Here is a 6000-nt window from a genome sequence, read left to right on the forward strand (position 1 = left end):
CAGATGTTCCCCCTTGTTATTCCAGGCCTGGAGGCCAGAAAGTCAGAGAGTGTTGGGCTGCAAGGGATTCTGAATGTGTCTGGTTGAACTTCTAATTATCCAGAGTGGTGGAGGTCTATGCAGACATAGACCTTGTGTATGCTATTGTGAGGGCTGCCATCATGAAATAGCACACCCTGCTGGCTTAAACAGCAGCGATGTCTTGCCTCTTAGTTCTGGAGGATACCAGTCCAAGGGTGCTGCCTCCTGAGGGTTATGAGGGGACTGTCTCCTTGGCTTATGGATGGACAACTTCATGCTCACATGGCATTCTTCCTGTAAATTTCCCCTTTTACAAGGGCATCAGTCAAGTTGGACTAGGGCCCCCCTCATGACCTCTTTTTAACTTCATTACCTCTGTAAAGACTCTATGTCCAAAGAGTCCCATTTTGAGGGCTGAGCTACTAGAAAGCCGATATATATATCTGGGGGGGACACAAGTCAACCCACCATACTCTGGTTCTCCTGACCTCTCATCCAGTTGTGTTTCTGCTCCCAAGGTGGGGCCTCGGTACCACCATCTCATAATTTTTCTGTCAAACCTTTCCAGTGGCTGAGTACATTTGACGAACTCTCGCTTCCATGGCTAAGGGGGAGTACTTGACATTTGAGAAGTCATGAGGTCAGACGGGGGAGGGAGTCCTGAACCGGCCCCAGGTAAAGGAGTGCTCCGCGGTGCGGGGTCTTCCCCTTGTCCTCTCTCTAAGCCAGTCTGTGGCAGTGGCCTCTGCATTCCAGAAGGCTGCAGCACAGCAAGTGGCCCCCAGGATCCCCCCTGAGGATGCCTCTTCTTGGGCACTTAGAGGTTATTCCAACAAAAACAAACAAACGAAATGGTCCTGCAGTGCCCTGGGTGTAACTCTGCTCTTTCTCCTTATGAGCTGGAGTCCAGCTGCATTCGGCCTCTTGAAACAGCAAACTGATGAGTGGTGCCATCCTTTGACTTTTGCAAATGGGGATTCATTGGTGACCCCTGTAGCATTAAATATGATGTCCAGGCAAGTGAGTGATAGGGAGTTGTCCTCCTTTCTCCCCTTGCTAGCCGCAAACAAGGAAACCCAAACCAATTCGTGCTGAGAGAACTTTTCCTCTCCGTGGCACCCATTCCTTCCTCCACACCCTGGCCCCCTCCCGCACCAGCTTACTCCTGATCTGTGAGGTGAACAACTCCTCTGAGCTGGGTTCCTGTTTCATCTTCTTCCTGTTAATTAGTGTGAACTGCCCGTTTCGGAGAAGTGCCCAACTATTTATTTCAGACCAGGCAAGTCTAAACACAGCTCTACCAACCACAGCAGGAGACAGAAGTGGTAAAGTTTCTTCGTTCATGCAGACGAGAGCCATGGGCACGGGGCCGGCACCAGGAAGAAGCACATTCATTCCTCGGGTGTGAAGCTCAGGGTCTTAGGGCTCCTCTCTGTAGGGCCAGCCTTACCAGCAGGCAAAACCGTGGCTCTCCACAGTTGAGGGGCTTCAAGCAGCGTCTACTGCCCAGAGCCACGTGTCACAACTTGTCACCCCCTCCCCAGATGACACGATTGGAAACTCTATCCTTTGGCTCCTACAGGTTTTACAGAGCCCCTCCCCGGTAATGTGGAAATCCTCTGAAAGAGTATTTCATCCGAGCAAGCAAGGCTTTCCAGAATTGAGACACGCCCCCACACCTGGGTCAGGATGGGCCATGGCCCTCCGGGGAGAGAAGCGGGTGAAGGGGATGGAGTGGGGAGGAGGGACTCCAGGGAAGAACTTCACTCAGTTGGGAATTTTGCTCAGGGATGGCCTTGCTCTGTGGCTGCTGATTGAAAAATGTCAAGTTGGGGTCACTTTAGTCATTGCCATCTGTCAGGGAGGACAAAGGCCAGTCTGTGGTCAGGGAGCCCAAGGGGAGAGGTTGCACTTGGGGAAGGGTGAGTCTGTAATGCACTTGTCTGGTAAAAATGGTCTTTAGTCAATGAAGAAGGTTTTAAATGAGAAAAGAAACCGGCCAGGCAGGATCTTTATATGTTTTCTATGTACTGCAGAAAATTCATGAGGAAAAAAAATAGGATTTCTTGGGCATTTTTTCCTTTCAAGAACCTTCTAAAATGTTACAGCCCAAACAGCTCTTTCTTTATCTCAAGCTGTGAAGACCTCAGGGGGTGCTCCCTCTCTGGGCTTCGTGGTCAGGATGTTATAAAACTTGGGGCTGAGGACTTTACACTGGGACAAGCCTTTAAAAGAGGCCCGCCGTGCTGTGGAAGTTTGGGTGTTCTCCAGCTTTCCCAAGTCAGGCAGACTGCTTCCCTGCAGCCTACAGATCAGGAGGCAGGGCTCCTTTGTGTGAGGAATTTGCATCTGAGGGAAAGATTTATAGTAAACGGCCACCAGATGGTGCCTTAGTCCTCCTCAAGCTAATAATCTGGCTTGCTTTGTTCTCTTTGCTGATGAAAGCTGACATTTCACGGGAAGAACAGTCAATCCCTGGGAAGATGCTGGGACCAAAGGAGCCACAAGTATTATTTTATTTGTTCAGCCTGACAAGACTCCAAGCTCATAAATGTGGGGGAGCCACAGTCATTGACCTAGAGCTAACATAAGTGCTTATTTCTTCACACAGTGGGATGCAACGATTAAGACCGTATCAGCTCCCAACATGCAGGAGGACCTGACTCAGTGCTAATTGCTCCCAACAAGCGTATAGCTGACTTCTAGCTCTCAGAGGGTTTGGGTGACCTTGCTATAGGGGGAGATAAATGCTTCATTCTTTACACTGGCTTTCTAAATAAATCATTTCAGTTTAATTTTTTTTTTTTAATTATCTTTTGGAGACCAATATTGGGTTTTTTTTCTCTTTCACTAAGAAAACAAGAATTTAATTTGGAAAACTCAGTTGTAAATGAACATAGTGACCTTTATAATTTTCTTTTCCTTAGCAAACTTCTTTTACTGCTTTTCCGAAAGCCTGAAGTTAGCCAGGATTATGACAGTTATAATTTCTCACTCCATGAGAGTTTAATGAAATGACTTGAACTCCCCACAGACGTTTCCAAAATCTGGAGAGCGGCTGTGAGTTTACATTGCAGTATGGGGAGAGGTAAGAACAATGCCTTTGGAATTTGGAATCCTTGTACCCCAGTGAAATAGTCCTGCTCACCTCCCTGCATTTCACTTTCTCTCCATGGCAACGTTTGATGTGGGCTGTCACCCAGTTTTATTATTTAGTCTGCATGCACACACACACTCACACACTCACCCGTAGGGAGAGGACTAGGATAGAAGAATCCATCGCCACTTTTACCCTTCATCTCCCAAGTCCTGAGGCATCACTGTCTCATTTCCACCCTCAGGGTTTATCTCAGAGTGTGGGAACGAGGCAGGCCACTGCTGGGGTGACCAGGATGTCCCTGACCCCACCAGCAGGGAAAAGTGAACACACCAAGGACAGCCCCTGCTCCTTCTCATTGGCTGAGGTTGTCAGAGCATGCATGTGGCCAGACCATCCATGGTTCCGCGACGTCTCCCTGAAGATGCCATCTGTAGGCTCAAAAGCTGGATCTATGGGAAGCCAGTCCTGGGCTGTGCATCTGTCACAAACTGTGTCTTCATTTTGCCAGGCTAAGTTCAGTTCATTCTTATTTTCACACATCCAGTTGGGTGCTACCAGTGAGAGGCCTCACTGGGGCTTCACGGAGTGGGTTTGGGTTGCTATTTGCAGCAGTTCAGTCTTTCGCTGGTCACGAACATCCACCTTGGGATGCCATGCACCTACTTCTTTACCTGTAGTTACTTTGAATGTTGGTTCCAACACACCATTTGCAGGAACAGAGCCTCCAGGAACTGGTGGTGTGAGACCCCAGGGTCTCCTGTGTTACTTGTCAACTAAGCAGTACAGCTGCAGCTGATGGAAATACATGCCCATAGGCATTCGACCAACTGGTTAAACTCTTGACTCTGCCACCTTAGAAGTTTTGTGGCTCTACACCAATTACTACTGGGAACAAGTTTCCACTCCATTCCCACGCCACAGTCAGACAGGGTTGAGGGGGATAATAGGTCTTCGCCCTGCAGCCCGAGCAACCCGGTTGCACCGCTGGCTGCCCGCCACCTTGTGGTAGACGGAGGTAAAGCAGCCCCCTGAGGAGAATTGCCTGAGTTTGGTGCAGGAGGGACTTTTTAAGTGATTCAATCTTGTGCTGTCATTTTCACTGGAGGAAATTCAGGCTTAGAGACGATGGCAGGCTTGTCTGAGCTCTCACAGTGGTAGAGTCCGGTGGTTAAGAGCAAGCATTCTGGCGTCTTAGTGTCTGAATCCTGCCTTGGCAGTCAGGAGCTAGTGTAACCTTGGAGGAATTTCGTAACTTCTCAGTAATCACTTTTCTTATCTATGAAATGAAGGAAATCATGCTCATTACCTCAAGGGTTTTTAAGCAGATTAAATTAGGCGGCGCATGTGGAAGTGCTTAGTCCTGTGCCTGACCCCGGTAAGGGACACATCTCTAGAGGACTGTCTTCACCCTCGAGCTATTTACCTGTATTTGTAATGCCCCCTACGATGGGTGACACTGCATACATTCCCCATTTAGATCTGAAAGTAGGAGTGAGGAATCCAAAGACCACTGAAGAAAGCAGTGAAAGATATTTTGCGTTTGAATGGAACTTTAGACTTTGGTTATGGAGTGAAGGAAGAGTGCAAATGACATTTTAATGCCAACATGGCTCAAATTCATTGTCATAGATTGAAGGTGTTGGGTATTCTGAAAATGTTTGTTAGATGAAGAAAGGGGAAGGGGCCTGAGCAGAGGGCCTGTGGTCAGGAGTGGTCCCTATCTCAGGAGAGAGAGGCTGGAAGGGAAACTCAGAGAAAGTCTCATTTTACACTATCCACAGTTGCCCAGAAGACCAGCTGGGAACCCTTGCAGTAGAAATCTACCTGGCTGCCTCTATTTTTGTAACAATGACATTTAGAAAGACCAGGTACTTATTCCTATAGATGCCGTATTCTTTAAGCAAGTGTGGACACCTTTATCCTGTTTGAGACTGGACCGGCAGTTCTGTTGAAAATAGGACAGGTGAGCCTTGCCAGGAGCTAGGGAAACAAGGAGGGAGAAAAAGAAACAAATACCTTGACTTTCTCCCCCTTCTCTCTAATTTACTAACAGTGTGTGTCCCACAGTCATGATCTAAGTCAGAGCTAGCGGGTAAGGAGCCCGACTGAAGCAGATTATGGATGCCTTCCTCCCAGAGCACAGAGCAGGGCAGAACTGGATTTCAGAACATAGAGGAACACGCACAGCCAATGGCTTATACATATGCATCCGAAAATATTTGGGTGACTTATATTCAACTCTACTTCTCTCAATTTGAAGAGGTTCCTCATTTGTAATACTGTATTTCTAATGATATTACCAAAAACATTGTGGGTTTTTTTGTTGTTACTTTTTCTCCTCTCCTCTCCCAACCCCGTCTCTGCTCTTCTTCACCTTTTTGTGGCGGTTCTCACTCAATATCCAATATGACTGGGGTTAATAGAAACGCGGATGGATGTAAAGAGACAAACACAACTTTCTGGAACTTTCCCCTTCCTATGCTATTGCCCAACCCCAGCATGTTCTCATGCCTGCTGACGATGCTGATGCCTATGGTGAGTTGCGGAGGAAAAGGGAGAGTCACGGAGAGAGAAGATGGCTTGATGGTGTCTGGACCTGCCGTTGGCATCATAGGTATGATGCCTTCACTCCCTTTCTTCCTGGCTGTAGATCCATTTAATCGATAATACGTATTAAGCATATAATTTGTGCCAGACACCGTGTCAAGCACTGATGAATCACAGCCCTGCCCACAGGGATCTTACAGTCTATATTCTCCAGGTGCTTATGATGAACTGCAGTGTTTATGATGCACTGCAGTTCACATTGACCACACAGTGAGATAAACTCAGCACAGAGGCACTCCCAGGCACAGAGAGAGGTGGAAAAGTCAGGGAAG

Source organism: Macaca fascicularis, chromosome 5, assembly GCF_037993035.2.
Source record: "Macaca fascicularis isolate 582-1 chromosome 5, T2T-MFA8v1.1".
Taxonomy (NCBI): domain Eukaryota; kingdom Metazoa; phylum Chordata; class Mammalia; order Primates; family Cercopithecidae; genus Macaca; species Macaca fascicularis.